Genomic DNA, 13,432 nt, shown 5'->3' with positions numbered 1-13,432 from the left:
GAGTAGGATTCAGGCTTCGGTGCTCTGGAGACACCAACTTGAATCAGATGTGTGTGACTCTTCCAAATAAAGCAAGCTACCACAGTAAGAAACCCCGCCAGGGCTGGCATGCCCCTCCTAACGCCAGCCCTCCCCTGCCCCACACCCGTGCCAAAGCTGTGGCCTCACCTTCAGTCATCCAGCGTGGGAAAGCTGTACCTCGTGCCCGACAGAGCCTCCGTCGGAGGGCGAAAAAGAAAGAATGTGCCCCCCCCATTAGACATCATAGGTAAACTTAGTGGGAAAAGACTGTGAAACCCAAGGCTGCAATCTTTTTGTTTGCTTCTCTCTAAAATGTCTGTGAGTGTTCAGTTTTCATGCTAATCCCTGGCTCCCATGAATACAGATAATCACATTTTGGTTGGAAAAGAAAGTAATTCTCTCGAATGCCCTGTTCAGAGGTAGGTTTCACAAAGGATAAAGAACCCCTCCGGGGGGAAGAAGGTGGGAAGCGACAGACTGGGAGTTCGAAATGTGTAGCTACTGGCAGGCATATGTAGAACAGATAAACAAGATTATACTGTACAGCACAGGGACATACATACAAGATCTTGCAGTAGCTCATGGTGAAAAAGTATGCGACAGTGAATATATGAATGTTCATGTAAAACTGAAAAATTGTGCTCTACACTGGAAACTGACGCAACACTGTAAACTGACTATAACTCAATAAAATAAAATAGAAAAAGAATCCCTCACCCACAAGAACATTCTAGGCCTCTCACCACACGCACCTGGAAGAACCACACTTCCCCAAGCGCTTCCCTCCCGTGGGGTCAGAAGACAGCGGCCAGGAGGGCCTGTGGAGCTTAAACTCTCTTCAGCTAAAGGAAGACACTGCCTTTGTCCAGTTTCCACATCCTAGGAGCTTCCTTGGCCTCAGTTGCTACTTTGCTTCACAGTGAAAGCTTAGGCCCTCTGAGGAGAGTAAATGCAAATCAACCAGGTCTCTTAGTGGCGCAACTTTACTCGTAAAGTAATGTGGCCAACAAGCAGCTTCCCAGGACTTGCCGTCTATGAGAATTTGCCAAGACCTTGGGCAGTAGCGTCTCAAAGGCCAGCCCCCACTCCCTTCCCTCACCTTCCACCCTCCCCAGCTCCCTGGGCCCCCTCCCGCCTTTAGAAAACCCCTTCCGTCCCAATCTGGGGCTTCACATTGGAGAAGGAAGTCAGTGCTGAGAAGCTGCAGAGAGTTCTCAAACCCCAAGCAAGCCAGAAGCCATTCTGTCCACAGACAACCCCAAAACCTTACCTGGGACAGTCATCTTGATCCCAGTCCCTTTGTCTAAACTGCTCAAAATGAGCGTTAAAGTTCCTTCTCTGTGGATTTCCTCTCACAGGGGAACCGGTAGACTTTCCCACGACAGACCAAGAGCCTCTGCTTACGTTCCTCACCCGTCCCTACTTCCTCCACACCAAGAACTCTTCAACTGCATTCCCAACTACCACGTTCTGAGAGAGAGAACTGACAAAGGGCCATCCATCTCCTGGTTCATTTGTGTGTGTGTCTGTCATCAAAGGCCCACGACTACCATTCAGGTCAGCAACCAATAACATGCCTTACCACCCTGGGCTGATAGAATTCAAATCAAACAATGTGTGGTTTTTGTTAAGCTTCTGGAAATTTTAGGAACACCTAAAGGAAGGCTTCCCTCCTCCAAGGAAGCACGGACTTTCATAACTGATACACAAACAGGTGTTTGCTGGATCTCTTCTCGGCTTCTCTTCTACCAGCCTCTGAAAAGTAAGAGTTTGGCCCACAGCTCCCTTCTCTTCTCTCCATATTCTCCTCCAACCATCTTATCCAAGCCCATGGCTTCAACAACCCACTTGTTGACTCCCAAACCGGCACTGCCAGCTCAGACTGTTCCACCAACTGTGCCAGGTCCCTGGCCCCAGGTGCTTACGGGACAGGGCCAACACCCTGCTTCCGGGGGCTCCTCAAGCAGCTTGTCCAAAACTACCCTCTCCCTCCCCCACCCTCGCCTCTTCCACCAAGTCACGCACATCTGCCTCCCTCAGCTCAGCTCCCTGCCATCACTACCCAACCATGTAGTTGTCCAAACAAGGAAACTCAGAAACAGCCTTGGCAGTTCCCTCTGGTCCACTCCCTACCTTCAATCTCTTGCCAAGTTCTGTTGCTCCTACCTTTGAGACATCTTTTATATCCATCCCCTCCTCCCTACCCCTCCTGTGCCTGTCCTGGTCCAAAGACCAGTACCAGATGGGCTGCATAAGAACTGACTGAAAAGTTTTTTACAAATAGGTTCCGACCCCCTCACTTGCCCTGGATGCTGATTCTGGGGCAGGGTGTAGCCTGAAGGATTTTTAAGGCACATCCCAGGTCTGCAAACTACTGAAGTCCCACCCTACTGAAATGGCTCCTTAACTGTGCTGGATAAAATTTTAACAACCAGCTTGAGGGGGAAAGTTGTATCAGTTGCTGACCTCTGGGCTGTAAATCCTCCCACTGTGGCTGGTTTCAAGTGTGAGGTCACTAAAATCACAACTGGGGAGTGATGTGCACAGCTGGCGGATACAAGCTGGTCCAGCAAGGAACTGTGACTTGACCACCACCTGCATTTTCTAAAACAGCTCTAGACGCGCCTCTTCCCAGGTTAAAGTCCTTTGAAGGTTTCCTCTCATGTGAAGATGACAGCCCGAAGACCTCTGCCTCACCCACAAGCCCTTACAACACAAAACCAACTTCTCAACTTCTCAACTTCCCCTACAGCCACTTCCGCCTGAGCCCCTATCGTTCTGCCGACACTGAGCCCCCGTGTGAGCTCACTCCTCCAGATCTTGTTCACGTTGTCCCCTCTACTTTAAATGTCGCTTTGACGTGATCCCACAGACCCCCACCTCACTAACTGCATCTCCCACCTTGGCCAGCTGAGCCCCATGCCACACAGAGGCCTGGCTGCCTCGTCCCTCTGACAGCCTGGCTGCCTCTTCAGGGCCCAGTTCATTGACTTTCTCTCTCTGCCGGACCCAGAGCTCTGTTCCCTTTGAGACTCAGAACCAGGACAAACCCAAGCCTGAGCAGTTATCACCAGTGATGGTGGTGGCCCCAGCCGAGCCTTGGAGATAACCTGTTGGCCACATCAGAGAAATCCGCCTTTGGTGCAAACAGTAGCTGTTTTTTTCAGTGTATTCAAGCTAGGGCACATACCAACATGCTGTGTTTAATGTTAACAATAAACCTGCACGTTTACGAGTCTACGAAGTGCTTCCGTGTACATTCTTCCAACCGATCTTTCCAATCTTATAAAGTACACAAATACACACACACACACACACACACACACACATAATCTTCTCTGATCCCCATTTTAAAGATGAAGAAAGTGTTCAAGGGAGTATATGACATGCCTAAGAGCAAGCAGTTGGGAAGCTAAGGAACGTGATTTTCACTCTAGGTTTTCTGCCCCTGACTTCTCTGTTCTTTCGCCTTGAGCGTATGACAGTGCTGGGCCCAGCCTTCACTTGGCGCTGGGAAGGGGTGGGTGGCAGGAATGACCTCAGCAGTGAGATGGAGAGAGATCTGAACTTGGCGTGGTGCGGGCTGGGAAGAGCCGTTAATATGCATTCTACTGAAATTGTTGATTATCTCTGACCTGCAGGAGGCAGCCCTCAGACAGAAAGGAAGAACTTCTGGGAGGTCCGATGCAGCAGAAACCGTGAAACAAGAAGTGAAAAGAGTTTGCCCTAAACAGTCAACGGGCACTGTCACGAGACGGCACCTGCCGGGAGGTCACAAGGCCACAAGTGAAACCACAGAAATAAACTAGTGTTTGCCCACATCTGAAAAAATAATTAGTGCATCAGAATACAGCTATCTCATCAACAAGCTGGTGAAAACACCATGGGCAAGCCAAATAAGACAGAGCAACGTGCCCAGGGAGAGGGCAGGGCTTCCCAGAGCCTAGAGAGACTTCTAGGAAGCCAGTGAAGGCTTGGCCTGAGCCCAACGGGGAGTCTCTGAAGACCTGAGAGGCCAGTGCCCTCTCATTTAGGCACGAGAGCAGGACTCAGGAGGGGTAGGCCAACCGCAGAGCAGACAGGCAGGTGCCCCGAGGGCCTCTTCACTGAAATAAGTGCAGGAAACACTTGGCAGTGCCAACCTGATCCTACTGCCAGCGAGGTCGGAGTAGCTTGACTTAGGAGCCAACCTGCAGTAGACCGGGCAGCTGATGCCCAGAAACAACTGGCGGATTCCTACAGTAACGCTTCAGACGCCCCAGAAAACAAAGTGGCAAGAGTCTATTTTACATCTGATTGAAGAGCCAACTCAATTAAGAATAAACATGTTTTCAAGACATTTTATGACTGTGGCTTCCCAACCGGCAGTTAATTTTGTCACCACCTGTTTCCCTCTAGTGAGCAGAATTCAAACCCCTTATGCTGAAAATGGATGAGTTTAAAGGTCAAGGAAGGCAAGATACAGAAATTTCCCCTTGTGCTCTGCCCCGGGGGCCAAGGACAGAGGAGAGGCCGATGTAGCTGGAAAGAAGGACAAATTCTCGAGTTCTGCAGGACTAAGGACACATGGGGGAAGAGGGGTTCTTACACAGAAACCTTGTCACAGACAAACTGCCAGACCCCACGGAGGGACCATGGAGTTCAAGGACAGGCTGCAGGCTGTGCTGTTTTCCGGAAAGAGTCTTTTCGGCCTCCCTGTGTCCCCTTCCCCGCCCCAACCCCTCCCCCATCCCATTTCATTTGCCCTTAGCCCCAGGAAACATTGGTTTATGGTAAAACTATTACCGTGGGTTTTTTCCAATTAAAAGAAATAAAAATAGTCCTAACCAAGAACTCCGGTCATTTACCAGCTCACAGAGAGCCCCGTGGGGGCCTGGGAAGAAATAGCATTGACCGGACCTGGAGTCACGACGTCTGGGTCTAACAGCGTGATCTGTTTCCACAATGTCATTTTCCACATGGGATTAAGGGCCAACTTCTCTGCCAAGCACTTGACAACTTTCTCATTAGGTATATACCACTCATTGTCACCTTTTACTGGCAACAAGGCAAGGGGAATACTTGTAATCAGAATATTGAACAAAAGAAAACAGAAATTGGATAAATCACAAATAATCATTTCTTGTTGGAGAATGTTAATGAAACACCCTTCCCCCCTCATCAAACCCAACACACCCTGCCCTCTATTCAATTAAGCCTCTTCAAGTTCAGCTCTGGGACCCACCCACATGGACAAGGACGTAAAATAGATGGGGGGGGGTAATTAGGTTTATTTGTTTATTTTGAACGGAGGTGCTGGGGATCGAACCCGGGACCTCGTGCGTGCTAGGCATGCGCTCTTCCACTAACTATACCCCCCACCACAAACAGATTTTGATCCACAAAGTAGACAATTTATTCACTCAAAATTCACTCAAAGAACATTCTGAATGACAGTCTACAAACAGAAAAGATAAGAAAGCAAGCTTTGGGGGGGCACCTACTGTGCTAGAAGGCAGCAGACACAAAGTACCCAAGATCTAACACTACCCTCATGAATCTTAATGTGTGTTTAGAAATGGAGCTAAAAGTCTAATTACGAGTAACCAAAATCTGTTTCATAGAGAAAGGGGATACGAACATGTACTGATTACTTACTATATGCATTTTCCTTAAAAGCAGTATATGAGGAAAATAATATTCTCTTTTTTGTTCAAATTCTACTCTTTCTTGATTTATAGCAAGAATGCAAGTGTTCCATTTTATATAACCAAATACACACGTCTGCCCTAACTCCACTGTAACCATAACTCATCAACGATGTTCTTTCTGAGCAACATAGCGCCCCCTACCACATCTTCCTATAAATGCTTTTTCCAGGCTCAGAACCTGGCAGGTAACTGTGCTGATGATGCCTAAAGCCCACGAGTCTTGGGTCCTCTATGTAACTCTGCGGGGCTAAGAGCAGTAAGGTGATTATACATTGTAAGGAGCAGAATTTGCCACCCTAAAATATGTCTCTTCGGCATATGAACTGTTTTAACCTGGTTATTTTCTAAGAAACAGCAGATCTGGGGATGGCTCTAAAGACCAAGTAGGAGTCACCCTTTTGTAAGAAACATTAACATTTGTAAAGGAAATCTCCATTTACAAGGTTATCTCTCTGTCTGGAAGAGCAGGAGGGACCAAATCTCTAGAAACTCTTGCCAAGGGAGGAGGCAGCACCTTAAATCTGTATCACAATCACCCTTGTTGACTGTGCTTTTCCTGATAACCTCCCAGAACTGGCTCTCCCCACCCTCAACATCCTCTTTTGTCTTTAGCAGAGGATGGTATTTAAGGAAAGGGGTTGAGCCATTGTGGCAAATTACTCTGTTTTCCTGGATCTCTCCTGTGTTGTACGTGTTAGTAAACTTTGCTTGATTTTCTCTGGTTAATGGGTCTCATGTCAATTTCATTCTTAGACCACTCAGAAGAACCTAGAAGGGTAGAGGAAATTTTTCTTTCTCCCCAACATCATGGTCCCCATCACTGGCTCAGGAGATCTGATTTAGAGTTGGGGAGAAGTCACAGGAGCACAAAGGGCTAGTCCCAGAAGCTCTGCTTCTATCTATCACTGCCCGTGTGCAGAGCTGACACATAAAAGTAACCCGCCTGTGCCATATCTGTTCTTATCACTCAAAATACTCCCATTCTCTTCTGTCTTTTCTGCTCATCACTCACATTTTAGCAGTAAATGACTGAAGGGTTATGATGAGCAGGGAAAAGGCTTGGCCTTTACCTGTGTCATTCGCTAGGAGCTTTCAGATCAAAAAAGCAATCTGCTTCAAACTCTTCTTCACATCCCGTTTCTTCTCAGGGCAGTTATAGGGGGAAGATAATGAGAGATGTTGCTATGCGCAGGCTCCATTCCTGAGCTCCGCTGAAAGAGAGCCTCATTTTGATGAGACAAGTTGGTATCTGTGATGCCCAGTTGTCCCAAGGGGGATTATTTGCCCCGAAGGGGTCAGATGATTTTGGTTTCATCACACTTCTTGAAGTTACCCTCCTTCTCCCCTTCCCTTGTCCCTTCCTCTAACTGTGATTGCCACCAGCTGCATCTATTTCCTCTCTATTCACTTCACTCCCTGAAAGCAAGCTTCCATTTCTATTGCTTGATACAAACTGTTCTCTTATCCAAGGTCACCAATGACTGCCTAATGGCCCTTTTTTCTATCTTAGTTCTTTCTGACATTTCTACAGCATTTGAAATGACTCTTCCTTCTTGGGGTAAAAAGTATTTCGTCCTTGGCTTAATTTCAATAGTATTTAGTGAAATCACATCTTTCATTCAAACAAGCATCTTTGGAGCACCTACTGTGCACGCCAGGCTCCATTTGAGGGAACACAAAGATTGAAAAAGAGAGAGGTATGATCTGACCTTAAGGAGTTCACCCTCCAGCAGAGAAAGAAACATTCCATTGAATAATGAGGTTATGCAAAACAAGGTGACAGTTTCATGGAGGGTGGGATGGAGAAAGTGTGCATGCAAGCCTCAGCACCTACAACAGAGAAAGAACACCTGGGGTTGCATGGGACCAGGACGGCACTTCCCAGAGCATGACAAGCACTTGAGCTGACATTTACAATTTCACTAGCAGACCATATTCCAAGCGGAGAGACTGGCACATGGCAAGAAACAGACGTGAAGAGAGACTCATGCTCAGTTAAGGACCTTGACCTCATCATGAGCCCCATGCTGCTGGAGGTGGAGGTGGGGATGGCAAGAGACAAACATAGGCAGGTACGCAAGGTCAGCATCACAGCATCACACAAAGGGCCTTGTGTGTCCCAGAAGCAGGATGAGATTCATCCTACAGGTGATGAGGAGGCACGGAAGAAATCTGGAGAGGGAAGTAATTCGTTTATTAGAAGAACACAGAGGGTTAAGTGGGAGGCCTACAAGAAAGCCCTTTCAACAAAGCAGAGTGGATGAAGGCTCAAGCTAAGGGAGTGAGGAGGAAGAAACGAGCCGGGAGAGATGCAGAAGATACCTGACCGCAGGTGATGGGAACAGGCAAGGGTGAAATCTAGGCTGTCCTGCTTCCTCTGCTCGCTAGCCCTTGGGGGCAGTTCAATCTCTTTCTTTGGTGTTCCTTCCCCTCCATTATCAGGCAAAACAAATAGGAAGCAGGCAATAAATACCTGCTGGCTAGGTAACTGCTACCACCTTCATCAACTAGTGGCAAGTCTACAGCAAATCTTCAGTGAGCCTCAGAGCTGGAGCGAGAGCAAGAGGGCTGCTAAAAGTAGGTTATGAGAAGACTTCAGGGCACCCAACTGGGTTCTGTATAGCATCCGCATACACGCATCTTGGAGTCACGCGCAAAGCAACACTCACCTATTACAAATAAAAACATATGGGAAATAAGGCACAAGTGCAGTGGAGCCACAGTGCGTGTGCTGGGCTCGGAAGTCTGGGTCCAGCTCTGGCTCTGCCCTGACCCGGCAGCACACAGAGAGCAAGGAGTATCGCTGCTCTGAACCTCGGTTTGCTGGGTGTGCTGGATGACCAGAGGCCCCTTCTGGCCTTAAAAGTGCCAGGAAGCTAAGCAAGGTTTGAAAGCTGCCGGGGAAATCAGTTAGAAAGCCTGGTGACCGGCGGAGAAGGGAGCTGGGTGAACTGACCCAGGAGGGGAGGAGGCCTGGGCTGCACAGCAGGGAGGGGAGAGCGAGCAGACGAGACGCAGAAACGCGCTGCCCTGGCTCACTTCTGCGGACTCCTGCTAAGCCGGCTTCCTTCCACTGTTCTCCAGTCCCCAGCTTATCGTTTTATATAGTCTCTAATTCTAGTAATGAAATCATGGACCAACCCTTACAGCAAGCAGAAGCCTAAAAGATGATCTCGTCCACTTCTTTCCCTTTCAGGCCAGGAATCAAAAGGCCAAAGAAGTCAAGGGACAAGTTAAGGCCAAAGAAGTTAAGAGACAGGGCAAAGAAGTCAAAGCTACAGAGGTATTTAATTGCACTGCAAAAAGTAAAACTTCAGTTGGCCTATTCTTAGAGCAGCATTCTGGCCACTGCTGCCCTTCAGGTGTGAGAACTAAAAGTCCCCGGGCGAAGAGCAGGTATTTTACACTTTTTCTTACCCCTTTGGTGCTGCGGCTCATGTCGAGGGTAACTACTAAGGGCTGTTCATTCCATAAAATGGATGTGCTGTGTGCTGTTGCTGCGTGTTTTCTAGGTACCAGCACAGCAGCAGGCAAGGCTCTGCTCTTAAAGACCTCACGTTCTGTGTTTTGGCAGAATGGGATACTGATCATCAACAAAGAGACAAAAGAAAAAAATAGGATAATTTCAAAAGTGAAAATATTACGAAGATAATAAAGCCACGTGGTGAGGAGTCTCAAAAAAGGAAAAAAAAATACGTTAAGGTCACATCAATATTAAGTGGCAGAGTCTACAAAAACAGACTTAAATGTTTGCTTTCCCACCGTCCTACTTTTTTATTAAACATAGCTCTCACAGAGCACATATTCAAACAGTATTTATCACTGATGTTGACAGGGATAAAATGGATCACAATACTCTCACTGATAGGAGACTAAGTGCTCATAAAATACTCAGCTATATCAAGTTAAAGCATTTCTCAAAATATAAGTTACACAAATATAAGTCTCACAAAAGATGACACAAGCGTTACAGGGGACACACAAAACCAATCCAAATCTCACAAATGCCTCATGTCTCCCTTCTTTTTAATTTTTAATTTTTTATACAATTTTTAAAGGTTTCCATTCACAGTTATTACAAAATATCAGCTATATTCCCCGTGTTGTACAGTACATCCTCGAGCCTACCTTACACCCAAGAGTTTGTACCTCCCACTCCCCACTCATATCTCTCTTAAACACTTTAAATCTTACCTCGGCTCTTTTTTACAAGTTCTTCTCATTTTTCTAAAAGTTCTCACTCTGCGTCTTCTCCCTAGCACCAAAAGCATCTTCTCTCCTTTTCATGCCTCATACCAAGGAATGTCACCCATCTCGAACCCGGAAGACAATCCTGCCCTCCTCATTTAGAGTCCTCCACAGAGCCTTACGGCAGCACTAATTAAGCTGAAATCAAAGATTCATGAAGCCACATCACAGGAAATCCAGCCCCAGGCAAGATACACCCAACACCTCCAGGGCTGGTCACTTGTCCCCCTCCCCTTCTGGTGAGAAGGGTGCTCAGGTTCCCGAAATGCCCCGGGAAATACTGAGACAGGACAGGCTGCCTTAGCTGACCACACACAGCTCTCACCAGCCTCTGGACCACTATTCTTCCCAGGTCCGCCAACCCCAAATGACTCAGCAAAGGTGCCGCAATGGCCAACAACCACAAGTCCCACGGTCTGCCCTTCAGATCAGGTAAGGTTGGCCCCGAAGGACACCAAGATGAAAACAGCTCTTTCCTTTACATTTAAAGGGGAGGGAGATGAAAGGAAATGATGAGAAAGTGAGTCCATGCACAGGCACTCGGAGACGAGCCTTACTTTCTTTTTTCCTCTGCAAACCAACCTACAAGGTGGGTGCTAGCATGACCCTCCGCTTATGGAGGAGGAAACTGATGACGGGACGCAGCCTGAGGGAAGAAACCTTGCTCCAGGCTGGAATTTTACTCCATGGAAGCAGGCTGGAAATTGCTACTGGAATAAAAGTCAAAGGCAGCCCCTGGGAAGTCATCTGTATGGACACCGTGAGGGATACTGCAGGCCTGGGAGGTTATCAATGGTATTTTGCAAAGAGGAACAGCCTTGGAAGAGGTAGAAACATTCTATTTCTCAGCTGTCCCCCAGTCACTCCCTAATTCCCCCAGTCACTCTATAATTCACAATCAGCAGCCACCTGTGACCCCAGACACGCCGTCACACAGCCACAGGTGGGCTTCCCCTGGCCTCACCTGGAACCCAGCAGGCCCAGTCTGTAAGTCTCTCTGAGTTGAATGGATCTAACCCAACTGCTGACATCAAGACGAAGATCACATTCAATAGGCAAATTAAAGTTTCTCACTGGTAAGAGCTGGGTCACCATCCCATGGCCAAAGAGCACCTCACTTGGTGTAGGGGATACCCAGGATTTAAAAATACATACACATACACACACACACAGAGATACATATATAATATTTATATGTATTAAATATACATTTATTTTTAAAGATTCATTCATTCATTCATTCACTCATTCTCCAATTACCTTCCACTTAGCCTGGATGAGTAGAGGTTTGGGGTTATCTGCATGGTGCCAACTGTCTTATTAACCCTCTGTGGCTACTACTGAGCTGATTAAGACAACGAAAGTAAATTATTTCTAAGCCAGCATCTGTCACCCAAAGGGGGCCTTAATCTACTAGGCAACTGGGGGCAGAGGCTCTCGGACTCTGGAGTCTTGGTGGCTCTGTAAGGGAGAAAAACGCACAGTTAATAAACCCCAAGTGCCTGACTTTTGAATCCTTTGCATCAATGGTGCTTATGAGAAACAAAACAATTTTTGTTTCGCCTTCCTATCCTTTGCTGGAGAACCCAAAGGGAAGCTCAGTGGTCCTGTGTCCAGCAGGAAGAGGCAGGAGCACAACAAAAAGCCCTGGTTACCCCATGTCCACAGCCAGAACTCTCCAGCCAACACTTCTACTCCATGAACTGAATGAGTGAGGCCCCAAGTCGAAAGGAAATTGCTTCTCCTCTCCTGAAACGAAATGTCCATCCAGCAGACCTTCAGTGAGAGGACGTCCTTCACAACAAGGCTGGCCAATTACCAGGACTACCAGATATTACCAGTATTGCTGTCCTCCATGGGTACACTGGCCACATTGAAAAATTTTACATTTATTTGTACGATTTGCATTGACTGCCTATTAGACGCTCAATTAAAATCTGTTGCTGAACAAATGAATGGATGAATAATAAAGCAGACTATACCCTTCAAGAGCAGAGGCCACTCAAAGCTCAGTGGCTGACACACAGGAGCCAAGTGGTCAGTTTCTGCAGAATTTGGACTCGCCTCACTGTGACAGCCTGAAGGTTTAATGTATCCTTCCAAGTGAGAAGGAGATCGGGGGGAGGTAAAAATCCAATCACTGCTTCTCACCAGGTGAGGCATGCTGAAAACAGCCCCTTCTAATATTTGGCCTTTGCTTTCCATTTCCTGTGGATTTTAATGACCCACAGGGTCAGCACACATACATAAACATCGGTATAATGTCAGATATATAAGTGTTTGTACAATACAGGAAAAGGCTTGAATTAAAAACAACAGGACACAACCTTTTTGAGTCAGGTTTCCATCATAACTCAGTTGCATGCCATGTGGGCATGTTTCAGAATTTCAACTTCCTTAAGGACCAAGTGGACATACTCACTACGTCTGCCCCATGGGATCGGGAACAAATGCAGGAGCTTATGGTCGGGCCACAAGCACGTTACTGGAAGGCTCCATGTGTGCCAGGCACTGTGGTTACATGCCAGGACAAATACGAAGAATAATTACACTCTGAGCCCATCTTCTGGAGCCCAGGGCCTAGGAAGTCATATTGAAAAGGATCAAATGCTCCCCAAATTAAGAGATTATTACACTGCTGTTGCCAGCACTGTGTTCACCCGTGCCCACGAGGGCACCATTCCCCTGCTGCTGTGACCCAAAGCTCCCAACAGCAGGTGTCGGTGTCCCTCTCTGCTCTGTACCTCCCCTGGGCTCCCAGTTCCAGGCGCCACACTCTAATGTGCCCCACTGAATGGCATTCCCGACCTGCCTTTGAGGCTGCTGTCACTCGGTATGAAGAAAGGCCATTTGTATCAGCAACCCTTTGGCTCTTGGCTCCCACTAGAGCTAAGAGGAAGAAAGCAGCACAACACCAGGAAAACAACTGCTCTGGTCTCTGACAGCTGCAGATAGAGACCCTGCTTAATACCACATCTCCCGAGGTCTTGGGAGATGTCAGCGCACCAGATGCGTATGCATTCCGAAGTTGAATTAAGTCCTGCTATCGATGGGAGAGGAGTCAGCCTCCCATGTTCAGTCCCAGCTCCTCTCCTCCATCTCTCTTCAAAGCAGAGTAGAAGACATTCCTTTTACCACTCCTGATTTCCCAAGTTTAGAAAACACACTAATTCCCTTTCAGTGATGTGCTCAAATAACTTGTTTTTAAAGAAACAGGGATTACTGTTGCACTGTTAACTTGCTTGCCGTCTCTGCCCTTTCTAGGATGTAAGCGCCGCCAGGGCAGAAACTATTTTGTTCCCAGCTGTTCCCAGTGTCCAGAACAGTGCCTGGCGTGGAATGTGTGTTTATGAAATATATGTTGGGTTAAGTAGGGGAACAAAGGGTTGAAGGATGTATGTATCACAAAATCCTTTTCTCCTGCAAGAGGAACAACTGTTGTCCTGACCTGGAATCAGAAGACTGGGGGTGGG

At 47.4% G+C, this 13,432-nt stretch overlaps 1 protein-coding gene across 5 annotated transcripts in view; it reads right to left on the bottom strand.

The window, feature by feature from the left end:
- The window catches only part of GRAMD1B (GRAM domain containing 1B), a 151,803-nt gene that overhangs the window by 125,207 nt on the left and 13,164 nt on the right, over nucleotides 1-13,432 (bottom strand). The window contains exon 1 of one of the 5 annotated variants that reach the window (XM_074357062.1): nucleotides 1,292-1,311. The exons of the other annotated variants lie outside the window; for them this stretch is intronic. The gene's annotated coding sequence lies outside the window, so the exon portion shown is untranslated. Of the gene's footprint in view, nucleotides 1-1,291; nucleotides 1,312-13,432 lie in introns of those variants that run through there. 5 annotated transcript variants of the gene reach the window in all.

The sequence above is a fragment of the Camelus bactrianus genome, chromosome 33, assembly GCF_048773025.1.
Source record: "Camelus bactrianus isolate YW-2024 breed Bactrian camel chromosome 33, ASM4877302v1, whole genome shotgun sequence".
Taxonomy (NCBI): Eukaryota; Metazoa; Chordata; class Mammalia; order Artiodactyla; family Camelidae; genus Camelus; species Camelus bactrianus.
The sequence above is the reverse complement of the archived record's forward strand: the minus strand, read 5'-3'. Positions and strand labels throughout refer to the sequence as shown.